This window comes from Crocodylus siamensis, chromosome 4 (assembly GCF_052110815.1).
Source record: "Crocodylus siamensis isolate JL-2025a chromosome 4, ASM5211081v1, whole genome shotgun sequence".
Lineage (NCBI taxonomy): Eukaryota > Metazoa > Chordata > Crocodylia > Crocodylidae > Crocodylus > Crocodylus siamensis.
Window position 1 is genome coordinate 163549769 of NC_143398.1, and position 14862 is coordinate 163564630.

At 53.0% G+C, this 14862-nt stretch overlaps 1 long non-coding RNA gene across 1 annotated transcript; it reads right to left on the reverse strand.

Moving 5' to 3' along the window:
* Window positions 1-160: 160 nt before the first annotated feature.
* Window positions 161-3844, reverse strand: LOC149867084 (uncharacterized). The gene is made up of 4 exons (XR_016441610.1): window positions 3821-3844; window positions 3090-3237; window positions 1693-1870; window positions 161-430 (listed from the first exon to the last, which is right to left on the reverse strand). It is a non-coding gene; the product is annotated as an uncharacterized LOC149867084 (long non-coding RNA).
* Between the last annotated feature and the right edge of the window lie 11018 nt (window positions 3845-14862).

Consider the following 14862-nt stretch of genomic DNA (forward strand, 5'->3'; position numbering starts at 1 on the left):
AACTAACGCCGGGCAGCTCTCGCGAGAGGAGGCCCCGGGCGGGGATTAGGCCGAGGGGCGCGGGCGGAGCCGGCGAGGAACAGAGGCAGTGACGTGAGCGGGTGGGGGCAGGGTTTGGGAGTGTATTTTAAGCCCCTGAACAGGGACGCGGACACGTGGAGCTGCGACGAGGGGCGTTTATTGACCCGGGTCGCGGCCACGGCGCGGGGTGCGTGCACGGGTGCGCCTATCCGTCTGAGGGGGCACGTGTGCACACGTCTGTGCGTGTTGCGATGCGTGAGCGCATGTGGGTATGTGTCTGTACATGTATGTGCACGCCCATGCATGTGACTGTGTCCGTGTCTGCGCGTCAATGGCTGTAGAGCAGCAGGCTGAGTCTGCACGGGATCCTCCATGGCCACGGCTGGGGGTTGTCATGATAAGGTTCCACCTGAATGGGAAAGACAAGTGCGCTGAGCCGGCGGGGAAGGAGGCAGAGAGGCCACAACACACACGTGGGAACGGGACTGTCCGGTCTCCTGCTGCCCCAGTCATACACATGGGGCCTCATGCCCCATGACAAATGTGTAGACCATGGGCAGCCGGCATGTCCCATTTGCTTCCTACAACCAGGCTGCTTGAGCTTGGAGAGCGCAATAGTTTGGCACCCAGGGCAAAGCCCACAGCAGCAGCCCGCCCTCGCCCCGCACACATCCAGGGGGAATGCCCCCTGTGCTTGGTCTGGAATGCATACAGCAGCAGTAGCCACCCTACCCTTGTCCCTGCAACCCCCCAAACAAGCTGCTTATGGCTCCATCCCGTGCTCCACCCCAGCTGGGCAGCACCTGCTTCAGCGCCTGGAGCAGTTGCCCCACTCACCCCCCTTGTTACAGCACTGGCATTGTCAGCTAAAGGTTGGGAAGCAGAGAAGACTGTTCACAACAGTGAGGATGCCCAACCCTTCCCTGGAGCTTTCCTCCTAAGGGCTCCTTGCAGCCCCCTCTTTTTCTTATTTTTTTTAAATTTCATGTCCTAGGTTGACTCAGCCAAATCAATTCTGAAATCTATCGACTGAGCAGAACTCAGTCATGCAAATCCAGGTGGCACTACCACCGCAAGTATCCTCTTCCCAGACTTATCAGCCTGGGACTTCAGATACTTCCAAAGCCATAGCAGGCATCCTACGTGCAGGCCCAAGCCCAGAAGTCTTGGGGTTCAGAAGCCCCCAAGTGTTGGTTGCCCTTAAGCAACAAGCCAAAGGAGCAAGCTAAGGGGAAATCCCCCATCTCCATAAAATAGGTGTGTAGCTGCCTGCAGTGCAAGGACAGGTCTCCATCTTTTACTACATGTAGACATTCAGAGATCAGAAAGAAGCAAATCTTCCTTTCTAATCACAGCAGGAAACCACCTGCACTGATACTACGGTATCTCCCCTGCCAGCCCCCTCTTTAGAAGCGGGATCAGAGTCATCCCCCTGCCCACCCCCTGGAGCACAAGGAGCAGAGGAGACATTTCCCAGGGTCCCAGCTGCTCATGGCTGAGATCTCAAACCTGCTGTGCTTGGATTCCAGCCTGGAAATAAAGGTTCTGTTGGTTAAGCCGGCACTTGTGTGGCAAGGTCCCATAGCTAAGCAGCACTTTCAACCCTCAGCATTTTCTGCATCTTGCCCTCCAAGTCACCATTAAAAAAGTGGGGGGGAATAAAGCAATTACCTGCTGTTGGCTCAGCCTAGTAGTGCACACCCATTTCAGCAGCAGTCTCCAGCTGTTCCTCCTCCTGCCTCCTATAGTTCCTGTGCTCATGGTTCCTTGGTGGCAGGATGAAGGCTGGTCCAGTCCTCTCCACGTGGATCCCTTTGCTGCTGAGATAGTTCTGCAGGGCACTTAGAAACTGTGGAGGGAACCATTTTGGAGTCAGCTGGGGCCCAACCTAGAAGCAGCCCTGATAGCTGCTAGCACAGGCTTCATCCTGCCTGCTGCTGGCACGACGCCTAGCCCCTGCAGCCCTTGTTTGGCAAGGGAGCAAACAGCACAGACCTGGAAATCACTGGCAAAGTCTATGGTCTGCCTGGTGACAAAGCGCTGTTGGCCCAGGCCCTTTCCTTCACTGCTGTGTACCAGGAGTGCTGCACTTTAGGGACAAGACCCCTTTGTTGTCCGGCAGCCTTTAGGCTTTAGCTTGGGTCATTGTGTCAATGTTCCCCTCAGTCCAGGAACAGCAGCAAGTGGGGAGAACCTCGCAGGTTTGTGGCTGGTCTGAGCTTTCATTCCTTCAGAGGGTTTGACCCATTCCTGGCCCTGCCAGTGCTTTGAGGCCCTGCCCTCAGCTCTACTTGCTCTGCCAATGAAGGGAACCAGAGGCATGGGGACATGGGAAGCAGGCTCAGAGGGTTCTCAAGGTACATGGAGTACCATCGTGTCCCCCCTGGTTGACACTCCATGTCAAGGGAGGAGTTTTGTTCTTCAAGCCAAAATGCTGTTGCTGTCCCTAGCAGCAGGGTGGTACCTGGCTGCCTTGCTTCCCTGCTATGGGTCAGTCCAATGACTGTGGGCCTCCCCTGAGTTGGCGTTCCCATGGGAGGGTAATCTGTCTGTTCTCAAACATCAGTTATGCCTCCCATGGGCGGGAGACAAGGAGACCAAGAGGCCTCAGTTATCAGTGGCTGAGAAATTTATCTGGTACTCACGTGTTGTTTTAGACACTTCTCTGCTCATTATCAAGCCCCTAATGGGCACTTGAAAATAAACCTTCTGCACAACAGGCACCTCCAGAGGCAGCAGAGAAAGTCAAGTGGCCATTCTCAAGGGCTACACTATTGATGCAGCAGCCTTAAGGCCACTCACTGCTTCCCTAATTTCCTTTGATCCTGGGCCCTTGTAATGGAGAAGAGCCTCCCCCCTTCCCTCAAATCTAAAAGCTTCAGGCAAGAGACGTGTTTACCCCTCAAGAGCCACTTTCAACCCCTGCCTCTCTGTAAATGGCAGCTCCTGGGTGCTGTGTGTAGCCCAGATCAGCTTCTGCCTCTGCTGTCCTGAGAAAGCAGTGTGCAAAACAGTTTGGCCCCAAAATGCAAAGAGGGGGCCTTCTGGCCCAGCCCCCCACTCCTCACCAGCTCTCTGTTCTCCAGCACTTCCAGCGTGGTCCACCTCTCATTCTGCTGGGGTTTGTTCGAAGGCCGGGCCTCTGCCAGCAGGCACAGGAGGCTTAAGAGGGTGACTCGAAGCATCAGGTCCATCTCTGGAAGTAGCCTCTGCCAGCTGCAAGGAAAAAGGACATTACATGTCATGACCCCTGGGGATCCCAGCCAAAAGCTGGAGCCACAGCATCCTAAGGCATCTGTGGGTACATGGTGGATATGGTAATTAGACTGAGGAAACCTGCCCTGCAAACACTTGCCTGCATGTGAGAGCAAAGGAGTTAATTTCTACGCCGCGCTTCAAATGCACCAGCCACTGATCTACTATGTGTGTGTTTGTTCTCCTCCCGGCACCTTACCTGCCTGCCCATTCCTTCTGTAACACGCTTGGGCATTCCTGGTGCTGAACTCCTTCCAGACATCCTGGGTAACCCACAACCCTGGCCACCCTTCCAGGGAAGTGATTTGCTTTTTCAGACCTGTTGCTGCAGAGGTAGGCTGAGTTATTGTGTTATTTCGCGGGATTTTATGCCAAGGGAATAGTCATCGTGTGTCCTATCCAATAGGCAAGGGAAGTCTGGAAGACCCCTCTAGCTGGCAATGTTTATTATTATAAATCCAGTGATTGGATTCCTCCATACCTTCCCCTTCAGTAGGTTTGATTCCACCCTGAGACAAACACAAAGCCGACGGAAGTTTCTTACCTCTGCTTTCTCTGCTCCTGCTGTCCTCAGTACCAAGCGCAGCATCTAGCAGGCAGCCTTTCCCTCCTTATATACAGCCCTATGCCCCTGGGGTGGGTAGGCAGGGAAAGGGGGAAGAGACACAGCAACTTGCAAAGCCCCCGCCCCCTTCCTCAGGGAGGTGGTGGGTGGACGTGTATTTGCCAAGTGAATGGTGTCAGCCCTCGGAAAGACATAGGGAATGGAGGTCACCAGGTTTATCTTCCGTGCTCAGGCAGCACCGAAGTTGCTCAAAGGATCCCTCGTGGAGACAGGCAGTCCTGGGACACATGAGGTGCAGAACCCCTTGACGTGGCAGACTCACTCCGCTGTCTCAGAGTTGGTGAGCCTAGGCTTTGGAGATGGAGTCATTGTGGGCAACGTGACTGCACTGTGCTGGGCAGCTAGGCATTAGGCACCCTGAGCGGTGGATGCAGCTGGTTTCACCTGTTTGCTTTGACAGCAGGAGTGAGTGGTCAAGGACCCAAGCACTTCAGTGTGACTGCCCTACCCCTGTTGCCTATGGTTGGACTTGCCTCTGCTGTTGTACCCGGTGCTAACAAAGTGCAGGGTTCCACCAGAGAGGTTTTGTGTACAACCACCCCCACACTCTTGATGCACTTGGACCCCTGACCCACAATCCCCCTCCCCATCCCACTGGTGCATCTATTCTGTTTCACCCAGTTCTTTTGCTGGGCTCCACACCACAGAATCTGTGCACCATCCTGTCATGCACTGAGCAACATGAATCATGTCCATCACATGTGGCTGGGTCTCTCCTCTTCTCCCCACAAGGGGTGCTGATGTGGTGGCCTGGTTTGCTTGTGTAAGGTTTGTAACTGCCCCAGTTGCTACATGCTCATGTTAGGGCAGGTCAGAGCAATGTTCCTGCCATGGAGAGCAGGATATGGGGAGATCCAAGCTGCGCCTTCCATCCTGGGTGAGGGTTAGTTTCACAGTCTTAGGCCATCAGTGCACCTCCACACACCCTGCACCTTTCCTGTAGCAGGGAAAGCATTGCAGTGAGTGGTACAGGGGCACAGCTAGAGAATTCCTCCTGCTGGGGGAAGTGTCACATTTGCCACTGACATGCATGTTGAGCAGCCAAAAACCCACCTGGTTTTGGTGGCCAAAAAAAGAAATGACATTTCCCCCTGCAGGAATCAGCCACTGGCTGCTCCTTCTGAACCAGCATCACTTCTCTGTCCTGCCCATGGCCCGAGCTGGAGCCAAAGCTATTGTAGGGAAGGTGCAGGCTGTGGAGAGCTAGGGGTTAGGGGGACAGGAGGGTAAGGTACCCCTTTGTTCCAGTCCAGTGCCTCCCTTAGGCAGCACCCCTGGCTTGTGCCCTGTTTGCCCACTCATCGTTTTGCTCCTGTAGCCCAATCTGTGCTAAGCCTTGGTCTCTGGCACAGCCCAGTTTGACACGTGTCATGAGGAGTCGTGCTGGGATCAAGGAGCTGTGCTTCCACACAAAGGACAGAGCAGGCAGGTTGGGCCAGGGCTCCTGGATTTTCTTTCTCGTCTGGCAGGGAAGTGGGGACTAGCAGTTGGAAAGCGGTGAGAGAAACCCAAACAGGACTTTGTTCTCTTCCCACCAAGGGCTGTAGACCAGTCAACTGATGAAGAGCCCACCGAAGTCAGGGAAAGGACCACCATTAATGACAGCAGGCTTCAGAGCAGGTCTTCACCTGCTCTGTGACTGTTTGCCCTCCTCCATACTGCAAAGAGGAGCCTGTCTCCCTCCTATATCCAGTGGGTGTGTTTGCAGAGTGTCCAAGGAGAGGGGAACAGGAAGCTAAGCCAACACAGTAGCAGAGCAAACTCATTGCCAGAGACTAATGCCTGCTTGGCCAGGGAAACAGAGACAGCAGCTCCTGGCACTACACAGAAGGTGTGGCTGGCACTCCCCTTTCCCATGGGAGTTTCTGGCCCTCCTGTATCTGAACAACCCTGTGGGAATTGGAGAGACCTACCAGCCACCTAATTAGGCAATGGGAACATGCTGTGCCAGAAGCACTTCCTCATCTGCCTGGCCTGGGGTGACACAGGATGCAAAGGGGCTATCACAAGAGAGGTAGAGACTCTGTCTCTCCTAGGGCTGCTGATCACATTGCTGGCTCAGGGCCAGCCTCTATATTAATTCATTCAGGATGCTAATCACCTCCAGAGCATGAAGGAATGAATTACCCACGAAACGTGACTTTTCCCTGGCCCAGCTAAAGACGAAGCTCCTGCAGGAAAACGTAGGTTTTGCTTGTGCGCAAAAGGTGCAGGGCATGATGGGGAGCTGTGGCCCAAATCCCCAGAACAGCACAGCTGAACCCATCTTGGACAGTGAGTGCAGGGATGGTCAGAGCAGCAGAGTGGCTGTGATTCTCTTGGTCCTGCTGACGGAAAGACCGAGTCACTGTGGAAGGGGCAAGGGCCAGGTCCCCCCGCATGACTGCAGCACTCTCTTCATATTTTCCATTCCTGGCATGCACTCAGCTGGCTTTCATTACATAGGCACCAGAATCCACTGGGGGTGGGGACTGCACACTGGTCAAGAGACAAATGGAAAAGAAGCCATAGATTTCATAGATTTCATAGACATCAGGGCTGGAAGGGACCTCGGGAGATCATTGAGTCCAGCCCCCTGCCCAAAGGGCAGGAAGTCAGCTGGGGTCATAGGATCCCAGCAAGATAAGCATCCAATTTACTCTTGAAGGTGTTCAATGTAGGTGCTTGAACCACCTCCGCTGGCAGGCTGTTCCAGACCTTGGGGGCTCGGACAGTAAAGAAATTCTTCCTTATGTCCAGCCTGAAACCGTCTTGCAGGAGTTTGTGACTGTTCGACCTCATCATCCCTTGGGGCGCTCTGGTGAACAAACGTTCCCCCAGATCCTGGTGTTCACCCCTGATAAACTTATAGGTGGCCACCAGATCACCCCTGAGCCTGCGCTTTTCCAGGCTAAAGAGTCCCATGGCTCTCAGCCTGTCATCGTAAGATCTGTTTTCCTGACCTCTGATCATGCACGTGGCTCTCCTCTGGACTCTCTCAAGCTTCTCCACATCCTTTTTGAATTGTGGAGCCCAAAACTGGACGCAGTACTCCAGCTGCGGCCTCACCAAGGCCGAGTACAAGGGGAGAATGACGTCCCGGGATTTGCTCGAGAAGCATCTATGGATGCAAGCCAGTGTTTTGGTCGCTTTACTAGCCGCAGCATCGCATTGCAGGCTCATGTTCATCTTGTGGTCAATGATGACCCCCAAGTCTCTTTCTTCTGTAGTGCTATCCAACGTAGCACTGCCGAGCCTATAAGGGTGCTGCAGGTTTTTCCTCCCAAGGTGGAGAACCTTGCATTTTTCGGTGTTAAACACCATCAGGTTCTCGTCTGCCCATTTGCTGAGCTTGTCCAGGTCAGCCTGGATCACCCGCCTGTCCTCTGGCATGGATGCTTTGCCCCAAAGTTTGGTGTCATCGGCGAACTTGGCCAGTCCAGTCCTGACTCCAATGTCCACATCGTTAATGAAGATGTTGAACAGTATGGGTCCCAGGACAGAGCCTTGAGGGACCCCACTGGTCACAGGGCACCACAATGAGTGACTGCCATCAATCACAACTCTCTGGGTCTGACCACGGAGCCAATTTCCCAGCCAGCGGATCATGGTGGAGCCAAGGCCACAACTGGCCAGTTTGGCCAAGAGGTGATCGTGGGATACCAGATCAAAAGCTTTTTTGAAGTCAAGATATATGACATCAACCTCTTCTCCCTTGTCCAGGTGATAGGTCACCTGGTCATAGAAGGAAATGAGATTGGTCAAACAAGACCTACCCGCAACAAACCCGTGCTGGCTATCCCTTAGGATGTTAGCCTGGGCCAGTCCCTCAAGGATGGCCTCCTTAATAAACTTTTCTAAGATCTTCCCCAGGATAGAAGTCAGGCTAATGGGCCTGTAGTTAGCCGGATCCACTCTCCTCCCTTTTTTGAAGATCGGCACCACATTGGCCTTCTTCCAGTCTTCAGGCACTACACCAGAGCGCCAGGAGTTTTCAAAGATCCGTGCCAGGGGCTGGGCTATGACGCTCACCAGCTCCTTGAGTACCCTGGGGTGCAGATTGTCAGGGCCGGCTGACTTGAAGGTATCCAGCTTCTCAAGGTGTTCCTTCACGAGGTCAGCATTGATGGAGGGTAGGGGATCCCCCTCACCCAGATTTCCCTGTCCCATAACAGGCATGGGCGTCCCATGTGACTGATGAAAGACTGACGCAAAGTACCTATTTAATAGGTTGGCTTTTTCCTGGGCATCAGTTGTCAGTTGCCCCATCTGGTTTAGCAGGGGTCCAACATTGCCCTTGCTTTTCCTCCGGCTCCCCACATATCTGAAAAAGGACTTTTTGTTGTCCTTGATGCCTGAAGCTAGTTGGAGTTCAGTTGCAGCCTTGGCTTTCCTGGTTTGCTCCCTGCAGGACCGGACCAGTGCGGAGTAATCCTCCTTGGAGGTGAATCCCGTCCTCCATCCTTTGTAGGCTTTCCTTTTTAGCCACAGTAGGTCCACTAGGTCTCTGGAGAGCCAGGGGGGCTGCTGTGCCTTCTTGCTGCCTTTCCTCCGTGTTGGGATAGATTTAGCTTGTGCACTGAGGATCGCTTCCTTGAGAAGCAACCACTCTTCTTGAGCTCCCATCTCCCTGGGGTCACGGTCCCTGAGGGCCTGACCGACAAGCCTCTTCAGCTTGTCAAAGTCGGCTTTTCTGAAGTCAAGGACTTCTGTGTTGCTGACTGACTTGCCAGCTTTACGGCGGATGGTGAAGGTGATCAGCTCGTGGTCGCTGTCACCCAGCTTCCCATCGATCACTAGGTCGCCGATTAGGTCGTCCCCCATAGCCAGTACCAGGTCGAGCAGCGCTTTGCCTCTCATTGGCCCATAGACTTCTTGAGTCAGGTAGAGGTCATCCACGCACGAGAGAAAGCTTTGCGACCGCTAGGATTTTGCTGAGTGATCTTCCCAGGAGATGTCCGGGTAATTGAAGTCACCCATGACAACCAAGGTCCTGGAGCAAGCGGCCTCAGTCAGTTCCCGGGCGAACTCCTGGTCAAGCTCAGGACTTTGAGTGGGAGGTCTGTAGTAGACTCCCACTGTTGTGTCCCCTGTGCCATATTCCCCACGAATTTTGACCCAGAGGGTCTCTAGCTGTCCATGCTGGTCGCCAACATCAGCTTGCAGGGACATGTACCTTTCCTTGACATAGAGAGCTACACCCCCGCTCCTTTTGTCAACATGATCCCTCCTGTACAGGGTATAGCCCTCTATACCCGTGGTCCAGTCATGGGTGGAGTCCCACCAGGTCTCCGTTATCCCAATGACATCATATTTCTTTGCACTGAGCAGGAGGACGAGCTCGTCCTGCTTGTTGCCCAGGCTCCTGGCATTAGTGTACAGGCAGGCAAGTGTGCCCTTGGGGGCTCTTGCCTTGCCCACAGATTGTGCCACGGCTTAAGGTATAAAACTCTTCCACAAAATACCTCACAGGCCCCTCGAAGCCTTTGGGAATTCACCAAGTCTATAGCACTAGCTGGCCCTGTTAGCCAAGTGCCTCCAGCCCAGCACGAATGTAAAGGCATTATGATGAGTCCTCAAGGGCCATTCTATCCAAGCCCCATTTACACTGGCAGTGACCTTGCCCTGAACAAGCAAGAGGGAAGGAAAGCTTCCTGAGCTCCTCCAGCCCCCCAGCTCCTGCATTCCCATGCCTGTAGAATACAGCAGCATCTTCTGTTAGTGGCAGGACAATGGATATAAGGCCAAATACCCTGCTAGCAGGACTCCATAGTACTTCTCCAGAGAAGTGCTCCCTGCATCTGCTTCCTTCTTTCCAAGCAGAGAGTCACATGCTACACAGAACTGGTGGTATGCAGGGATGCTGGGACCATGGGAAAAGCTTGCCAAGAGACAGAGCATAGAATCCAGGGAGACTAGACCACCTCTGTCCTTTGAGAGTCATGGCCCAACCCCCAGCTCAAGGTGCTGTGGGTACAGCCACACCAAGGCATCCTCTCAGACATTTCTCTCAAAACTTACTCTTCAAAGAGCAGCTGTCTCCCCAAAACCGCCTGGAGACAAATGGGTTGTGATGTGTGCCTTGAGGCCATCTTTGGCTGGGAGGGTGGGAAGGGGAGTTCCCACGCAGAGGCAGTGCAGAGAAAATGCTCTGCTAGTTGCTCCTTTCCCCTGCTGTTAAGGGACCCCTGTCATCATGCTCATTTCCCTGCTCACAGCAAGGGCAGGGCCTCCACGGGCTTGTCCCTAGGTTGCACAGCTTCCACTCCTCTCCAGGAGACATACATGTCCCCAACCTGTCCCCCCACCCCTTGTGCACACACAGGTGATTCAAGAGGTCCCCAGTGCATGAAGGGAAGTGACACTGCTGTGGACCAGGTGCCACCCACCTAGTCCCTGCCTCCAGGTTTGGTTTCACACCCTTAGCTGGTTGGACCCCTGGGACAGCCACTTCTACAAACCCCGGCTCTACCTTCTCCCTCCAGTAGAGGGAAGGGGCTGTGGCTGGGTTGTTCCAGACCTCAGACCAACTCCTCCTGGTCTTACCCTATAAACACCATCCTGCAGGAAGGAGGCTGGGTCAAGCCTGGGGGACAAGAACTGCTGAGGATAAATTTGAGTAAATAATTAAGCTCTGTTATGGAACATGATCAAATGACAGGAAAAGTGAGCACTCAAAGCACAGGTTGCCTGTAGGAGATAAGCTAAGCAAGCCTAAGGCCTTCACTTGGGGCTGGATGCGAATAGTATGAAGCAGTGAGTGCATGCAGGCAGGAACACCATGGTGACATGGGGAAAGCTGCAGACAGCTCAACACTCTTGTTCCGGGACAGATCCAAAGAGGTGTAGTGGCACAGTAACATCCACCTCTGATTCCTGCTGCCCACAAACTTTAAAACCAACTACCTGGGAGGGGGCAGCAACATTTCTAGTCGGGCAGTGCTGAGGGAGTCAGTTGACTTCATGGCTCATTCTTATCTGCCTGATCCTTTCCAAACCCTTCATTCCACAGGTGTTAACCCCCCTCTATCCTTTTTAATGGTCTTGATGTTCCACCAATCAAGCTAACCTTTCTTCTGCCATTCCGCTGTCTCTTAGCTGCTCCTGGTAGTGAAACTCTCATTTTACAGCCCTGCAGCTTGTGTTTAACTAATTCCAACAAATTTGTATTTGCTTTTGCTTCAAGTTCAAACTGAGGAGTACAGCCTTAGGTCCATAGCAAATTAGTAAATCTTGTCATTCATTTTTAACTGGAGAAAAATTTGTGTTTTCTATGTGATGGTGCACTGCACCATCTGCACTCCTGTTTTCAAAATTCTCAATCCATCCACGCTCTTGTCACAAGAACTAGGAAGAGAGAACATGCAGAAGCGAGTGCTTTTGAGAACACTATTGCCAGGAGACAGAAGCCTTGAATCCTGAGACAAGAAACCACTCCTGCCATGCACACAGAAGCAGGACTCTGTGTGCACAACTTGCAAACAAGTAGGATCACCTCAAAGGAACACTCAGTGCTATCATTGACTTCTAGTGCCAACAGCCAACTGGCCTGTGGACACTTCCCCATAGATTTCATAGACATTAGGGCTGGAAGGGACCTCGGAAGATCATCGAGTCCAGCCCGCCGCCCAAAGGGCAGGAAGTCAGCTGGGGTCATAGGATCCCAGCAAGATAAGCATCCAAGTTACTCTTGAAGGTGTTCAATGTAGGTGCTGGAACCATCTCCAGTGGCAGGCTGTTCCAGACCTTGGGGGCTCAGACAGTAAAGAGATTCTTCCTTATGTCCAGCCTGAAATGGTCTTGCACTAGTTTATGACCATTCCACTTTGTCATCCCTTGGGGCGCTCTGGTGAACAAATGTTCCCCCAGATACTGATGGTCACCCCTGATAAACTTATAGGTGGCCATCAGGTCACCCCGAGCCTGCGATTTTCCAGGTTAAAGAGCCCCATAGCTCTCAGCCTGTCATTGTAAGGTCTGTTTTCCTGACCTCTGATCAAGCATGTGGCTCTTCTCTGGACTCTCTCAAGCTTCTCCACATCCTTTTTTGAATTGTGGGGCCCAAAACTGGACACAGTACTCCAGCTGTGGCCTCACCAAAGCTGAGTACAACAGGAGAATGACGTCCTGGGATTTGCTTGAGAAGCATCTATGGATGCAAGCCAGCGTTTTGGTTGCTTTACTAGCTGCAGCATCACATTGAAGGCTCATGTTCATCTTGTGGTCAATAATGACTCATGATCCCCAGGGGGAATGGCTGTCAAGCCCTCACCTTCTTTCTGATCCTCCTGAAGCTTGCTATCCCCCCCACCCAGCTCTGGAGCTGCTCCCTCACCCCTGAAAAATGTATGGGTGAAACTGTGCCAGCAGCTGGCATGGATGGGACAATGCCAGAAGAGCTGGGCCTGGTGCTATCTGCTGGCTGTTCAGTGCTGGCTGTGGCATCCACGCTGATGCTTTGCATGTCCTGTCTTGTCTGCTCAGCTGAGCCCCACGGCATGATCTGCAGAGTGCCGCCTAGCCCTGAGTCTTCACCTGTGCTGCTTCCTTGCGGGAAAGGGTTGTAACTTGGCTGGAAGTTAATGAATCAGTTGTTGGCAGCGCATCCTGTAACTGGCACTGCAGAAGCCATGTGTGAGGGAGGCATGTAGTGAACTTCCCTGAGGAGAGGGAGCAGGACGCCCAGCTGTCAGAAAGGAGCAGCTCAGGTAGTTTGCAGACAGTCTTGGGCATCCTCAGACACCCCTCAGCCTACTAGCCCAAGCTACTCTGACCCTTCTCTGCCATGTCCGATGCACTGGGGTACTCCCTTGAGCCTACATGAAGCTAACTTCATCACAACCTGCTGCCAAGCACAATGTGCCTCTAACCTGACCAGCTGCTGCCTCAGCTGAACCCCAGCTCCATCACTCACAACAGGCTACTCGAAGGCCTCCCCCACCTGCTGCATTGCCATTAGCATCATGTAGCAAGAGTTCACTGCCAGGGAGGAGGAAATGGCTGGGTAAATTCTGGGGCAACCCAGGAGAGAAACCCTGAGCAGCCAAGCTGCCTTAAAAGCTAGTAACTAAGGTACAGTAGGCTAATGACCAGTACTATACACCCTATGTGCTTCTGATGGCAAGGATTGGGCTAGGTGACTCTGGAGGTCTCTTTCTGCACACAGTTCTATGTTGCTAGCAGGCCTCAAGGAGAGCCCCCAGCAGGGAATCATAGAAAGTAGGGCTAGAAGGGACCCCAGGAGGGCATCTAGTCCATCCCCCTGCTCAAGGCAGAATTGTCTCTAACTCAAGCATTGCAGCCAAGCGTCCATCTAAGCAGCTCCTGAAAACTTTGTGAACACCCCTCATACACAACTACCAGGCACAGTGCCCAAAATATCAAGTGTATTGTAACTTGCCACAGAAAAACCAGGTGGAAGAGGGCACTGTCAAAGTCCTGCCACTGCAAGGATGGAGATAGTTTCATAGTTTGTAGGGTCGGAAGGGACCTGAGCAGATCGTCAAGTCTGACCCCTGCCATGGCAGGAAAGAGTACTGGGGTCAAACAACCCCAGCAAGGTGTACATCTAGCCTCCTCTTAAAGACCCCCAGGGTAGGAGCCAGCACCACTTCTCTTGGAAGTTGGTCCTAGCCACCCTGACCGTGAAGTAGCGCCTCCTGATGTCTAAACTGAATCTCCCCCTGCCAGCTTGTGATCGTTATTCCTAGTCACTCCTGGTAGCGCTCAGGGGAACAGGGACTTCCCAAGTGCCTGCTGGTCCCCTCTGACTAGTTTGTAACAGGCCACGAGATTCCACCTCAGCCTTCTCTTGTGGAGGCTGAACAGGTTCAGGTCCCGTAGCCTCTCCCCGTAGGGCCTGCCCTACTGCCCCCGATCATGCGAATGGCCCTCCTCTGGACCCCCTTGATGCTGACCACATCACTCTTGAAGTCCGGCACCCAGAACTGGACGCAATACTCCAGCTGCGGCCTGACCAGTGCCTCATAGAGGGGGAAGATCACCTCCTTGGACCTGCTTGAGATGCATCTGTGGATGCATGACAAGGTGCGGTTGGTCTTCCTGACTGCATCCTCACACTGCCGGCCCATGTTCATCTTGGCATCAATGATGACTCCAAGATCCTTTTCTGCCTCTGTACTGATGAGAAGGGAGCTCCCCAGCCTGTAGGTTGGTGCTGGTTCTTCCTCCCCAGGTGCATCACCTCGCACTTGTCAGTTTGTTACAATACTTTTGAGAGATCCAAGAAATAGGGCCGTGCTCGCTGTTACGTTCCATGCTGCAGTCCATGTCAGTCTGATCGTGGGATAAAATTCCTCCCTGATCCCAAATGTGGTGAATGGCGTGACCCTGGCCAGAGGAGCAAAACCCTTCAGCCAGGAAACTGCTGGGTTTAAGTTCTAGAAAAAGCATCTGTATACCTTGGCCTTGGCTTCAGCTAAAACCCAGTGCTTCTGAGAAAGACAAAAACAAAGCTCTCTCCAGACACTAATAGCTAACAGGAAGGAGAAAAAAAAATCCTTGCCAGCCCCATGTGGCAACAAGCAAAGCCCAGAAGCCTAGGAAAACTAAACACCTTCTGCTCTGCACTGCAACCTGGGGACCGCAAACACAGCCCCACACATCTCACACCCTGCCTGGAGAGCCAAAACTTCCTTATATGTCCCTCTGTCCTCTCATAAACTTGTCCCAGCTCTTTAATCTTGTTTCAGGACCAAGCTAGTTTTGAAGCTCTGCACAATTTTCCTGTTGCCGAGCATGGTCCTCTCCAGTTCCCACCTGCTCTGTACTGCAGGACTTTATCTCATTATTTCTAAATGTGTGAGGGTCTCCTGGGCTTCTATATGTTTCTCTTCACAGCACATCTCGGCATTGCTACTCCTAAATCATCCCTGACCAATGCTTATCCAACCTCTTCTTGAACATCTCCAGTGAAGGGGATTCTACACCTTCCCTAGGCAGGCTATTCCACTGCCTCACTA